The sequence below is a fragment of the Somniosus microcephalus genome, unplaced genomic scaffold (genome assembly GCF_052327205.1).
Source record: "Somniosus microcephalus isolate GS21.2 unplaced genomic scaffold, FLI_Smic_1.0 unresolved_chr2, whole genome shotgun sequence".
Classification (NCBI taxonomy): domain Eukaryota; kingdom Metazoa; phylum Chordata; class Chondrichthyes; order Squaliformes; family Somniosidae; genus Somniosus; species Somniosus microcephalus.
The window spans coordinates 5,223,239-5,238,829 of NW_028225180.1; positions in this window are offsets into that span (position 1 = coordinate 5,223,239).

Sequence of the window (15,591 nt, forward strand, 5' to 3'; positions counted from 1 at the left end):
TCTGTCTCCCCGGGGAAGCTCTCCCCTCTCTGTCTCCCCGGGGAAGCTCTCCCCTCTCTGTCTCCCCGGGGAAGCTCTCCCCTCTCTGTCTCCCCGGGGAAGCTCTCCCCTCTCTGTCTCCCCGGGGAAGCTCTCCCCTCTCTGTCTCCCCGGGGAAGCTCTCCCCTCTCTGTCTCCCCGGGGAAGCTCTCCCCTCTCTTTCTCCCCGGGGAAGCTCTCCCCTCTCTGTCGCCCCGGGGAAGCTCTCCCCTCTCTGTCTCCCCGGGGAAGCTCTCCCCTCTCTGTCTCCCCGGGGAAGCTCTCCCCTCTCTGTCTCGCTGGGGAAGCTCTCCCCTCTCTGTCTCCCCGGGGAAGCTCTCCCCTCTCTGTCTCCCCGGGGAAGCTCTCCCCTCTCTGTCTCCCCGGGGAAGATCTCCCCTCTCTGTCTCCCCGGGGAAGCTCTCCCCTCTCTGTCTCCCCGGGGAAGCTCTCCCCACTCTGTCTCCCCGGGAAGCTCTCCCCTCTCTGTCTCCCCGGGGAAGCTCTCCCCTCTCTGTCTCCCCGGGGAAGCTCTCCCCTCTCTGTCTCCCCGGGGTAGCTCTCCCCTCTCTGTCTCCCCGGCAAGCTCTCCCCTCTCTGTCTCCCCGGGGAAGCTCTACCCTCTCTGTCTCCCCGGGGAAGCTCTCCCCTCTCTGTATCCCCGGGGAAGCTCTTCCCTCTCTGTCTCCCCGGGGAAGCTCTCCCCTCTCTGTCTCCCCGGGGAAGCTCTCCCCTCTCTGTCTCCCCGGGGAAGCTCTCCCCTCTCTGTCTCCCCGGGGAACCTCTCCCCTCTCTGTGTCCCCGGGGAACCTCTCCCCTCTCTGTCTCCCCGGGGAAGCTCTGCCCTCTCTGTCTCCCCGGGGAAGCTCTCCCCTCTCTGTCTCCCCGGGGAAGCTCTCCGCTCTCTGTCTCCCCGGGGAAGCTCTCCCCTCTCTATCTCCCTGGGGAAGCTCTCCCCTCTCTGTCTCCCCGGGGAAGCTCTCCCCTCTCTGTCTCCCCGGGGAAGCTCTCCCCTCTCTGTCTCCCCGGGGAAGCTCTCCCCTCTCTGTCTCCCCGGGGAAGCTCTCCCCTCTCTGTCTCCCCGGGGAAGCTCTCCCCTCTCTTTCGCCACGGGGAAGCTCTCCCCTCTCTATCTCCCCGGGGAAGCTCTCCCCTCTCTGTCTCCCCGTGGAAGCTCTCCCCTCTCTGTCTCCCCAGGGAAGCTCTCACCTCTCTGTCTCCCCGGGGAAGCTCTCCCATCTCTGTCTCCCCGGGGATGCTCTCCCCTCTCTGTCTCCACGGGGAAGTTCTCCCATCTCTGTCTCCACGGGGAAGCTCTCCCCTCTCTGTCTCCCTGGGGATGCGCTCCCCTCTCTGTCTCCCCGGGGAAGCTCTCCCCTCCCTGTCTCCCCGGGGAAGCTCTCCCCTCTCTGTCTCCCCAGGGAAGCTCTCCCCTCTCTATCTCCCCGGGGAAACTCTCCCCTCTCTTTCTCCCCGTGGAAGCTCTCCCCTCTCTTTCTCCCCGGGGATGCTCTCCCCTCTCTGTCTCCACTGGGAAGCTCTCCCCTCTCTTTCTCCCCGGGGAAGCTCTCCCCTCTCTGCCTGTTTTTCCCTTTTGTCTACCCGTTTATATAGTTTATTTCGGTGGTCCGGTGGATAACTCACGTCAATCGTTTGTTAGCCATTCAATTTTCCAATTACAGTGGAAGAGGTACCAATGACAAGCCCCGCCTGCCCCATAATGCTCTGTCAGGCTGTACCTAATCATCCCTCTCATTATCAATTTCTGATACACAAAAACGGTTCCAATCCCTTTGCCCCACAGCACAGCTTCAGGGGTGAAGCTAATGGAGAATTGTCAGCACAACCCTTATTATACTGTTGCCAATCTGTGACTTAATAAATACATGCCTGCATCAATCTCCCTCTGCCGGTGTCTCTGTATCAAAGTACACACTGTCACTTTATCTATCTCCATCTGCTGGTATTTCTCTGTATTACAGTACTCTGTCTCACCTTTATCAATCTCCATCTGCTGGTGTTACTCTGTATTACAGTACTCAGTCTCACATTTATCTATCTCCCTCTGCTGGGGTCTCTCTGTATCACTGTAGTCAGTCTCGCCTTTATCTATCTCCCTCTGCATGTATCTTTCTGCTTCACTCTACTCAGTCTCTCTTTTATCTATCTCCCTCTGCTGTTGCCTCTCTGTATTACAGTGCTCAGTCTCACCTTTATCAAGCTCCCTCTGCTGGGGTCTCTCTGTATCACTCCAGTCAGTCTCGCCTTTAATTCAATTCAATTCAAATGCTTTATTGGCATGAAAGTTTACAGGGAACCATATTGCCAAAGCTTACATAACATAAAGTACAGTTTTCCAACATTCTGTAGGTGTCAAACAATTTTGACGTTCGTTGGGTACATACAATATTACTTTAAACAATATTAATTTAAACAGTCTTTGTACATCATTGGGTACATTCAGTATTAATTTTAAACAGTCCTCAGGTTGTGACATGTTGTTACATATTTGGCACCAAGGTATAGTCTGTCTCCTTCTCCCAGGACTAATCTTAATTTTGACAGGTCATCCAATTCATTGAAATCTGGAGTTGTTTGGCTGAGCTTGTCAAATAATATGTTTCTTGATGTGTTGAATTTTTCGCATTTTAGGAGGAAATGCATCTCTGTCTCAACCTCACCGGCCAGACGTTGATCACATATTCTATTCTCTCTAGGCTGCCAGGATTTCTTGTATCTTCCTTTTTCAATTGCCAGTTGGTGGTCGCTTAGTCTGTACCTGGTGAGGGTCTGTCTCTGTTTTGTGTCTCTGATGGTCGAGAGATAGTCTGCCAGTTTATATTCTCTTTTTAGGGCCCAGTAACATTCTAATCTGCTTTGGCTTTTGGTTATTTTGTTCCAATGATCCAGGTAGGTTTCTTTGCATTGTTTAATGATTTGGTTCACTCGGATTGGTGTTTGGACGACAGTGTTGGTCTGGGGCTGGTCAGGGTCCGGCTGAGTAGGAGTACTTAGTTTCTGTAGCAGCTGACTCAGGGGACTCTTTTCTGGGTTTAGCTCTTGGGTCTGGAAGGCTTTAAAATGAAGGGTGTCTGGGGAGCTAGATTTGAGGTGATTTAGGAAGTTTAGTGCTCGTTTTTGGATGTTTATTATCAGTGGGTATCTGCCTAGTTCTGCTCTGCATGCATTTGTTGGTGTTTTCCTTTGGGTGCGAAGGATGCTTCGGCAAAATTCTGCATGTAGGGCTTCTATTGTGTGTTTCTCCCATTTAGTGTAGCTATGGTGATTGAGCGGGCCCCATACTTCACTACCGTACAGCGCAATCGGCAGGATTATGCTGTCAAATATTTTGAGCCAGATTTTGATTGGGATTTGGATGTTGTAGAATTTTCTTTTTATTGCATATAGGGCTCTTCGGGTTTTTTCTTTTAGTGCATTCACTGCTATGCTGAAGCTCCCTGATGCTGTAATGGTTAGACCAAGGTAAGTGTAGCTCATAGTGTGTCCTATGGTGGTATCACTGAGAGTAAACTGGTATTTGTTTTCCTGACACTAGGGCCTTTTTTGAAAAATCATGGTGTTGGTTTTCTTTAGATTTACTGTTAGGGCCCAATTTTGGCAGTATTTGTCGAGTAGGTCTAGTTGTTGCTGTAATCCCTGTTCTGTGGGAGACAGCAGAACCAGGTCATCCGCATAGAACAGGGATTTCACTTCTCCATCTAGGAGACAGAGACCCGGTGACTCGCTTTGCTCCAGCATGTCTGCAAATTCATTTATGTATATGTTGAACAGGGTCAGGCTCAAATTGCAGCCCTGCCGGACGCCTCTTCTCTGGGTGAAGAAACCGGTGCGTTTGTCTTCAATTTTGACACCGCATTTATTTTTCAGATACATCGATTTAATAAGGTCATAGACTTTGCCCCCTATTCCACACTGAAGAAGTTTATAATAGAGCCCTTCGTGCCAGATAGAGTCAAAGGCTTTCTTGAAGTCAATGAAACAAGCGAATATTTTCCCATTTTTTGTTTGGTGTATATGTTTTTCAATGAGAGTGTGAAGGGTATAGATATGGTCGGTGGTGCGGTGTTTTGGAAGAAAGCCTATTTGATTTTTTCTAAGGATATTATGTTTGTTAAGAAATCCAGTAATCTACTATTTAGAACACTGCAGAATAACTTCCCTAGACAACTGTTGACACAGATGCCACGGTAGTTATTTGGGTCTGATTTGTTTCCACTTTTATATATGGGAGAGATGAGTCCTTGGCACCAGATATCGGGAAAACAGCCTGAACGTAATATGATGTTGAATAACTTGAGTACCGCACCCTGCATCTCCATATTGCTGAACTTGAGCATTTCATTTTTGATGTTGTCTGGACCACAGGCTTTCTTTAGGTGGAGGGATTTTGTTTTTGTTGCCAGTTCATTCCATGTGATTGGGGAGTCTAGAGGGTTTTGGTTGTCTTTAATTGTTGTTTCTAGTGTGTGGAGTTTTTCTGTGACATGATGTTGACTTGGGTTTGTTTCGTTTATTGGGATGTCTTTGTAGAGGTTTTCAAAATGTGTTCTCCAGATGTCGCCATCTTGGATTGGTAATGCTTGCAATTGTGTTGTACTCAGGTTATTCCACATATCCCAGAATTGATTTGGATTAATGGAGTTTTCAATTTCTTCGAGTATTTTGTGGGTATAATTTTGTGTTTTGTTCCTAATGGTGTGTTTATATCTTTTGAGGGTCTCATTGTATCTAATACGTAGGTCTGGATTGTTTGTTTGGCGATGTTTTGGTTTGATATTTTTCTCAGGTCTTTTCTGGCATTTTTGCATTCGTGGTCAAACCATTTCTCATTTTTATTTTGTCTTTTGTAACGTTTCCTCTTCTGTTTCACAAGGTCGGCTTTTACAGCTGCCTCATGGAAGATCATATTTATATCATCTATGGCCATGTTTACACCATCTCTGGTGATCTCATATAGATTTTCTTTAAATTTTGATATTTTACTTGAGAGATCAGGTGAATTTAGTGCTGTGATGAATTTATCTCCACTGTCTGGGGCCCATCTGTATGTCTGGTTTATTTTATGGAGCTTACTGGGTTCCTTTTTTGTGTCTGTAGTTTGGGCAGAAAGTTTAAGGTACACATTTACTTGGTTATGGTCTGAGAGGGGTGATTGCTGCCTGACAGTGAATACGTTGATATCGCAGGGGTCCAGGTCAGTGATTGTATAATCCACCACACTAGACCCAAGAGTTGAGGAATATGTGAGTCTCCCTAAGGAGTCCCCTCTGAACCTACCGTTAACTATGTACAGGCCTAAGGCTCGGCAGAGTTGCACTACCTCCCTACCGCTTTTATTTATTTCACAATCAAGGTTGTTCCGATTTGCGATGGCTGGTGTGACATATAAAGGGGTCTGGCCAGACACATGGTTGTTTCCCTGTGGGTCTATGAAGTCAGGTTCACATCCGGTCCTTGCATTTAGGTCCCCACATAGTAGCACTTCTCCTTGGGCCTGGAAATGGCTGATTTCCATGTGGAGAGTATCAAATAACTCCTCTTCAAAATATGGCGATTCTATTGGAGGTATGGAGATCGCACATAAGTAAACATCTTTTTTTGCTATTCCTATATTTTTATCTAATTTTAGCCATACGTGTGATTTTCCCTGTTTTATCGGTGAGATGTGTTTGTCCAGTTCTCCTTTATACCACACCAAGATTCCCCCGGAGGTTCTGCCCTTGCGTGTCTTAGTGTTCTTTACTGAGGGCACAATGATTTCATGGTACATTGGAGGACAGTGGGTGGGCACGTCCTTTTGGCACCATGTTTCTGTTAACACAATTATATCAATGTCTTTTATAGCTCTGCATCTATCTTTCTGCTTCACTCTGCACAGTCTCTCTTTTATCTATCTCCCTCTGCTGTTGCCTCTCTGTATTACAGAACTCAGTCTCACCTTTATCAAGCTCCCTCTGCTGGTGCCTCTCTGTATTACAGTGCTCAGTCTCACCTTTATCAAACTCCCTCTGCTGGGGTCTCTCTGTATCACAGTGTTCAGTCTCACCTTTATCTATCTTCCTTTGCTGGTCTCTCTCTGTATCACAGTGCTCAGTCTCACTTTTATCTATCTCCCTCTGCTAGGTCTCTCTCTGTATCAGGTTTGTCAGTCTCACCTTTATCTCTCTCTCCCTCTGCTGTGCTCTCTCTGTATCACTGCTCATTCAGTTACACACCGCTCCCTGCCTCCCTCTGCTGGTCTCTCTCGATATCAAATTCAAATTCAAATTCAAATCGCTTTATTGGCATGATAAGGTACATCTTATGTTGCCAAAGCATCAAAATACATTTATGGTTGAACACATAAACGCAGTTCTATTCATACAGTGTATAAACAGGTATATCCCTGAGTGTATAAATATACATTCACCTTGTTTATATATACTCTTTTCTTAGTTTACTGGTTGTCCCTCTGTTCATGGCAAGCTGTAACATAGTGCACCACCAGTGTTACACAGCTTCTCTCCTCCCCCAGTAGGAATGGGAGTTTTTGGTTGTCATTCAGATTTCTGAATTCAGGGCATATTTGTGAGAATTTTTGGTAGAAATTCTCCCTGATGCACTGATATTTTCCACAGGCTGTGAGGAAGTGCATCTCTGTCGCCACAAACAGTTGCACACTTCTCCCTTCCTCCCTCTGCTGGTGTCTCTATATATCACTGCTGCGACTACACTGTCCCACCAAACACGCCCCGGACAGGTGTAGCACGGGTTAGATACAGAGTAAGGCTCCCTCGACACTGTCTCATCAACAGTCCCAGGCCCACTACAGGTCTCAATATCCTCCCCATCACCACTGGTGCACAGTGTCTGCAGTATGTAACTTCTTGCAAGATGACAAAGTCAGGCCATGAGGAGTCAAAGGCCAGGTCGCTGATTAGATGGGTGATGGCAACAAATTTTCCTTAACTCCAAACCAGCTGATTTCGGGTTTTCAGCCATATTTCCATCCATTCTGCTGCCTTGCCCTTCACTCCTCACAGCCTGAACTTGGTCATCTTTTAGATTGGGCATAATGTTATCGATAGCAAGTTGGTTAGAAATCATAAAACAGAGAGTAGGTTCTCAGGCCTGACAAAATGTGGGAAGTGCTGTTCCACAAGGGCTGATGCTGGGACCACTGCTGTTCACAATTTACATAAAGGATTTGGACTCGGGAATCGTAAATACAATTTCAAGATTTGTGGATGAAACCAAGTTGGGAGGTATAGTTAATACTGTGGAAGACCATGACAAAATACAAGGAGACATTAATAAACTGGCAGATTAGGAGTGTAATTGACAAATGAATTTCAACATCGATAAGTGTGAGTAGATTCATTTTGGTCGGAAGAATAAGGAGACCACACACTGATTGGATAATACGAGACTAAATGGGGTGGAGAAGCAAAGCGATCTAGGGGTACGGATACACAAATCACTAAACGTAGCAACGCAGTTTAATCAGGTCATAAAAAACAAACAATGTTCTGGGATTAATTTCTACAGGGATAGATTTGAAAAGCAGAGAGGTTATGTTCAATTTGTGTAAACCCCTGGTTGCACCACACTTGCAGGATTGTGTACAGTTCTGCTCTCAATATTATTAAAAGAATCATGGACATTTACAGCACAGAAGGAGGCCATTCAGTCCATCTTGTCCGTGCTGGCCGAGAAAAAATTAGCCACCTCATCCCAATGTTCAGCACTTGGACCGTAGCCTTGTAGGTTATGGCCCTTCAAGTGAATATCCAAGAAAGTTCTTAATGCGACGAGGGTCTCTGCATCTTCCGTCCTTTCAGGCAGTGAGTTCCAGACCACCACCACCCTCTGGGTGAAAACAATTCTCCTCAAATGCACTCTAAACATCCTACCATTTACTTCAAATATATGTCCGCTGGTTGTTGAGCCTTCTATTAATGAATGTAATTCCTTCATATACATTTTTTCTTGGACACTCATAATTTTATACACCTAGTTTAGGCCTCACCTCAGCCTCCTCTTTTCCCTCTAATACAGAGGCACAGGAGAAGGTGGTAGAAAGATTTGCAAGGATGATCCTTAAAATAAACTGAGAGGAAATACTTATCAGGAAGAGCTGAACAGTCTGGGGCTCTTTTCCCTTTGATTAAAACAGAAGGCTGATGGATGTCCTGATAGAAGTCTTTAAGATTATGAAAATGTTATAAAGGGTGCTCCTGGAGAAAATGTTTCCACTTGTGGTAGACGAAAACTAAAGGTCACCAAAAGAAGATAGTCATTCATAAATCCAACAGAGAATTCAGGAGAAACATCTTTACCCGGAAAGTGCTGTGAATGTTGAACTCGCTACCACAGGGAGTGGTTGAGGCAAATAACATAGATGTATTTGTCTTTGTATCCGAATCAGTGAAAGTTGACATGCAGGTACAGCAAGCAATTAGGATAGCAAATGGTATGTTGGCATTGATTACAAAAGGATTTGTGTATAATAGCAAAGGCGTCTTATGGCAATTATATAGGGCCCTGGTGAGCCCACACCTGGAGTATTATGTACAGTTTTGATCACCTTACCTAAGGAAGGATATACTTCCTATAGAGGGAGTGCAACGTAGGTTTACAAGGCTCGTTCCTGGGATGCAGGGATTGTCCTATGAGGACAGATTGATCACACTAGGCCTTTATTCTCTGGAGTTTAGAAGAATGAGAGATGATCACGTTGAATCATACAGCATTCGTACAGGGTTTGACAGGGTAGATGCAGGGAGGATGATGTAGGGTTCTCAAAATTCCCACATTCCCCAAAAGTTATGGATAAAGGGACCCTGCATGGACAAGTTATGAAAAAAGGGTACCCAAAAGAAACTGGCTTCTGAAACCTCGTGACTGGAACCTGCAGGATTTTTAAAAGACAAGGCCCTTCAAAAGGCTGGCCCATTCAAATCCTGAAACGAAATCTAACATGCATGGATCTGTGAAAGACATTGCCATTTTCTAAAGCCAGACAGCTCGGGAAACACAGAATATGCATTCTTCATCTTGGAAACAGATCAACTCAGGAAGCTACCAAGCCCGGAAATGATGATTAAATATCATAAATAACAAAACAGCCAAGATATTGAAGCCATTAAACAAGGAAACAACCGCCCCGAAAACAGTTAAAGTGGATGACTGTAATCACTTTAGACGACCCCGCCGAAAATCAAACAAAGAACTGGACCTGATTTGGCTCGCAGATAATGGACACAAAACCTGTATAATTGTAGGCCCACCGGTCGATCAGTATGCTCAGCACGGCAGAAGAGGGCTAGCCATTGGGGCACGATAAAGAACGGAGCCAAACAACAAGACTGACGTAACAGCATGGCGGGGCAGACTCAACTGAGGACAACTAGGCCGCAAACGCAGTCTTACAGGACCAAACCGACACCGAAGGCCACCAACTGAGCCCCAGTTGCAATGAAACTCGACGACCAAACCACCACAAGAAGAACAAAACCCGAAGTTGCCACTCTACCAACTAAGGTATCCAACAAAAGACTTTATTATCCCTATTTCTAGCAAAAGAAAAGGTGACTTACCGGACAAATCCATGACCACGCTCTTACCTCATCAGCGGACTCAACCCAACTGAGGGACCTTCTCAGTTCCCAAGGCTGGGACCACGTGACGACGGCAGGCCCCAAAGGACAACAAGAGCAAACCCCAAAACCACAATTGGCTTAATCGACAGGTTTTGAACCATCAAAAAGGAACCCCATTGGTGAGCATAAATCCCTGGCCCCTCGTAACTCAATCTAGTTAGGTGTTGAGGGTGGGACAAGGGTAGTTGGATTATTAATGTGATTTTTTCCCTCGATGTGCCGTGTGTTCCTCATTCACAAATAAGTGTTCTTTTATATGCCTGTAGTTATTCTAGTAATCTTCAGTGTTGTGATTATATTGTTGTGCCTTAAATATAATTACAGTTTTCTTGCACCAAACCAGTTGTCTATTCTAATTCTGTATCACTGCCTGTACCTAAGTTTGGTGTCTAGAACCCAGGGCTGTGGGAGCGATGCGAACCGCTCAGAGACAGTCAGAGGCAGAGCTGACTGGGCACACGCCACCACCTACAGAAATGGCGACTGCGGCAGGGCACCGGCAACAGGGGTGCGATACAGTAGCCAATGGTTCAGAAGAGCAAACCATAATGGAAGAGAGGATTTCTGATTATGCGTTCAGTAAGGTGATTATCACAAAGAAGTGCATCACCAACCTGTTAAAGGCTGGGGGTCCGGTAGATGCCATAGGCAAGTGGACCGAAGGGAAGGATCACAAGAAATCCCTAGAGAAAGCAGTCTGGCTGATGTGCTTCAAGAAGCAGGTCCAGCTTTTCGACAGGCTCATTGCAGCACAGTCAGCCGAGATAAAGGAGTCAACCCTGGAGATGCAGGACATGGCTCTCGCAGGGGAGAAGTTACTGGTAGCATTGCAGGCCCTGAATCAGGAAAGTGTACAGTTAATGGGAGAACATAAGGCCAGGTTGGAATACCTACAGTGCCAGGTCACCGAAGCCAAGGGTAATGAGTTGAGGTTGCGGGAAAAGAATGCCTACCTAGCGAAACAAGTAAGAGAGCAGGAGGAGACAGTGAAGGATATAAAGGCAGCTTAGAAGTTAACGAGCGAGCAGGGGTTTGAAGATGCAGATCATGGCCCCTGCCAGGAACAGATAGAGAATATGAGCCTTGCCCTAAGGAGGGCAAAGGGCATGGTGTCCCTCATAAGCCTGAAGGCAACCCAGGTCGACTTTACAGGGCACCTGGGGAGAAAGTTTCAGACACCACAGGTAGTGCCAAGGGACGACCCAGTTGAGGAACAGGAGGTCCCACGGCCACCACCTGCAGCGCCAGGTTTTAGCGAGGTCTGGCAGCTAGTGGGGGCTGGACTTAGGGGGAGAAGCGAAGATGGGACAACCCCGGCAAGAGAGAGTCTGGAACCGGGGCCGATGTGCCCAGCCCGCCATCGAAGGTTCGGCCCACCCATTAATGGCGATGATGAGGGACCACTCCAAAACCAGTTCGTATTACCCTACGGCACCCAACAGCTTAGGGATATGGTGAGCCATATCCCAAAGCTCACTGCAAAAGGAGACACCTCGGTCCACTTCAGGGAAGTGGAACAGGCAGCCAGCATCAACGAGTGCGATGACGCTGAGCAGGCCAAAATGCTGCTGTTCTCTTTGGAGAGTAGACTCCTCCAGTCCCTCTCTGACGAGTTTAAGAGGGGGCAGAGCGGGTATGAGGAACTCAGGGATGAAGTTCTGGAGGCCATGGGGATGATTGAGGGAAGTCCTTTCTCCCGTGTGGGTAGGACAGTGCAGCTTGCAGGGGAATCCCCGTAGGCTTTCGCGGACAGGTTATGGCCAGTATATAGGAGCACCTGTCCTGGGGCACCTAATCGGGCATTCTTGAAGCGGGATCATCTGGCCCACTGGCACCGTTGCCTGGTGGCAAACAGCTTGCCACAGGTCCGGGCCAAGGCGGAAGTCTGGTTCAACACTAAAAATTCCTTGACCACTGTAATAATAATAATAACTTCCAGAGGAAGTTATGTGCACATCACTTCCTGTGAACTGTGCACTGTGAACTCTGTGCATACATCACTTCCTGTGCATACGTCACTTCCTGTGTTTGGACTAGTATAAATACTGAACTGCTCAGTATAGTAAAGGAGCTTCTCCTAGAGGCATGGTGAAGACCGCTCTTGTATATAGTTTAATTATAAGTTGTTTAAAGCTCACTTTAAAGTTCCTTGATGTGTGAGACTTTTTATTACATCAATTTAACCAACTTAGTATTTACTCTCACAAATACTAGACCTTCGGACAAACTCGGAGTTAAGGATCCAGGGAACCACCCATCATGGAAAACATCCTTAAACCTAATCGTCTGGACTTGGACACAAACGCACCAGCAGCTGGCAGGGTTTGGAAGCATTGGTATCGTACTTTTGAGAATTTTCTTGATGAATGTAAAGCGAATGCTTCTACTAAACTGAGGATACTTATCAACTATGTGACCCCAACAGAGTTTGAATATGTTGATGAATGGGATAATTACGATGAGGTGATCCGGGCACTTAAAAAACTATATGCCAAGACCGCAAATGAGGTCTATGCTAGACATCTACTAGCCACAGCCCGACAAGGGCCAGGGGAATCGATTAACGAATTCCTTCAAGAACTTCGCAGGCTCAGCGTAGATTGTAACTTTCAGGCAGCCTCGGCTGAGCTGTACCGCGAAGAAATGATTCGTGATGCTTTCATCTGCGGGATTGCCTCTCCATTTATATGGCAGTGTCTGCTAGAAAGTAAAACACTTGAGCTACAAAAGGCTTTTGACCTGGCTTGTTCTCTGGATTTGGCAAAGAAAAATGCAGACCTCTATCAGCTGCCCAGATCTCGATCTGCTGCTGTAACTGCGACCAGACGATTCAAGTGGCCTCAGGTGAACCCTATCATGGAGGAATCTAATCCTGGTGATAATTCTGATGAAGAAGAGGAGGATGACCCCACTTTAGCAGCCTCTTGGCAATCTAGGAAGGAATGCTTCTTTTGTGGAGATTCTTTTCACCCTAGGAAATTCTGCCCTGCTCGCAATGCGATCTGCAGTTATTGCGATAAAAAGGGACACTTTGCAAAAGTTTGCCAATCAAGAGCCTCTGCGAGGGCCTATCCAGCTAAGGCCTACCGAACTGCCCCAATTAGGGCCTATCAAGATGCTCCGGCTAGGACCTATCAAGTTTCCTCTCGAGCTCTCTCCCGAAGAAGCACACCTAGAGTTTCAGCCACTCTCTGTGCAACCACACCAATTACAGCTGCTTGCCCACAGAACCTGTTTCATGCAGCTACAAAAGTTTCAGTTAATGGGCATATCTTAGATGCCTTAATTGACTCAGGAAGTACTGATAGTTTCATTAGAGAACAGATTGTTGCAAAATTGAAACTACATATCTTCCCATCGGACCAAGCAATTGCGATGGCTCAGTCATCACTTAATACCAGAATCTCCGGCTTTTGTATTATTGATATGACACTTAATGGTCGCATGTATCCCTCCACCCGACTTTCGGTGCTCAAGGACTTACGTAGTGGTCTCATCTTAGGGCTGGATTTTCAAAAACATCATAAGAAACTCACCATTGAGTTCGGCGGGTCCAAACCTGGACTTACTATTTCTAATATACTGTCTAAATTACCATTTTGTGCATTATCAGCAGCTTCACTTGATTAACCCTCATTATTTGCCAGTATTCCTCCTCGATGCCAACCAATAATAACGAAATCGCGGCGCTTTAGTCAGGAAGACCAATCTTTTATTGAGGCTGAAATCTCTCGACTTTTAGCAGAGGATATCATCGAACCATGTTTGTCGCCCTCGCGGGCTCAAATCGTCATCGTCAAGAACCCTCTGAAACCTCACAAACAACGACTAAGCATTGATTATTCGCAAACCATCAATCAATATAGTGACTTGGACACCTACCCATTGCCACGCATTGATGATATGGTTAATAAACTGGCCGAATACAAAGTGTTTTCAACTTAAGATTTGAAAAGTGCCTATCATCAGGTACCCTTGAAGGTCTCAGATAAGCAGTACACGGCCTTTGAGGCTAATGGACGGCTGTACCAATTTCGTCGCCTCCCATTCGGGGTTACTAATGGAGTGGCTGTCTTCCAACGGACAATGGATGGCCTGGTTAAGCAGGAAAACTTAAGGGACACTTTTCCCTATCTTGATAACATTACTATTGCAGGTCACGATCAATAGGAACACGACGCCAACCTCCAAAAATTTCGGGATGCTCTCCATCACCGTAACTTAACTTTGAATGAATCTAAATCTGTTGAGTCGCAACCGACCATCAACACCCTTGGCTACTGCGTAGGCAATGGTATCATTAAGCCAGACCCAGAAAGACTTCGCCCGCTCCAAGAGCTCCCGTCACCTAAGAATCCGGCTTCTTTACGTCGGGCTCTCGGTCTGTTTACATATTACGCTAAATGGATTCCTAATTTTTCAGACAAAATCCAACCCTTGCTGCATGCTAGAACATTTCCATTGGAAACAGCGGCTGTTGCAGCCTTTAACCTTCTCAAAAAACAATTGGAGAAAGCGGCTCTTCACTCCATCGATGAGAATCTCCCTTTCATAGTCAAATGTGATGCCTCGGAGGTGGCGATCTCGGCTACTCTAAATCAGGAAGGTCGTCCTGTAGCATTTATGTCCAGGACCTTACAAGGTGCCGAGCTACATTATCCTCCGGTTGAAAAGGAAGCCACAGCCATCATAGAGGCGGTACGGAAGTGGAACCATTTCCTAGCTCGCCAGCACTTTACATTAATCACGGACCAGCGATCAGTCGCCTTCATGCTCGATAATCGAAAATGAACCAAAGTTAAGAATAATAAAATACAGCTTTGGAGGATGGAACTGGCCTCTTTTGGTTACACCATTCACTATCGACCTGGCAAGGAGAATGTGGCCCCGGATACCCTCACACGAGCATTCTGCTCCACTATGTCGTCCTCTACTCTCATGGATGTCCATAATGGATTGTATCATCCGGGCGTTACGCGCATGCTACATTTCGTACGATCATGGAATCTCCCTTTTTCTACTGGAGATGTAACGAAAATGTGCTCAGAATGCCGGCTTTGTGCAGAATTAAAACCTCAGTTCTTCCGCCCCTCAGATGGTATGCTCATACATGCAACCCAACCGATGCAACGACTTAGCATCGATTTTAAGGGCCCAGTGCCCTCTTCAACTCGGAACACATATTTGCTCACCATGATTGATGAATATTCACGTTTTCCGTTTGCCTTCCCCTGCTCCAATATGCTGGCGTCCACAGTAATCTGCTGCCTTGAGCAGGTATTTTCTCTCTGTGGCATGCCGGCTTACATTCACTCGGATCGGGGTCCATCCTTTATGTCAAGGGAACTCAAGGACTACCTCTCAGAATGGGGAATTGCTACAAGCAAAACAACGCCATATCATCCCATCGGAAATGGGCAGGTAGAGAGGTATAACGGTATCATCTGGAATTCTGTACATCTTGCTTTAAGATCTCGGGGCCTACCAAACCAGCAATGGGAAGCAGTGCTTCCGGATGCATTGCACTATATACGGTCCCTTCTTTCTACAGCCACAAATAGTATGCCTCATGAGCGGTTCTTTGGATTCCAGCGTTGCTCATCTTATGGGACATCCCTCCCATCATGGCTAACTACTCCTGGACCTGTACTACTCCGAAGATACGTTCGGACATCGAAAAATGACCCTCTCGTAGACGAGGTCGAACTAACCGATGCCAACCCCACCTATGCCTACATACGATATCCCGACGGCCGAGAATCTACCGTATCATTACGGGATCTGGCTCCCTGCCCACCAGGACCTAGTGGGACATCGAGTGATGGTATTTTCCCAGGAGCCTCTTGGAACCAACCGGGTACCCCTCTCCAGGATCCTGATCTGACACCAACTAACTTGGTGCCGGTAGAAC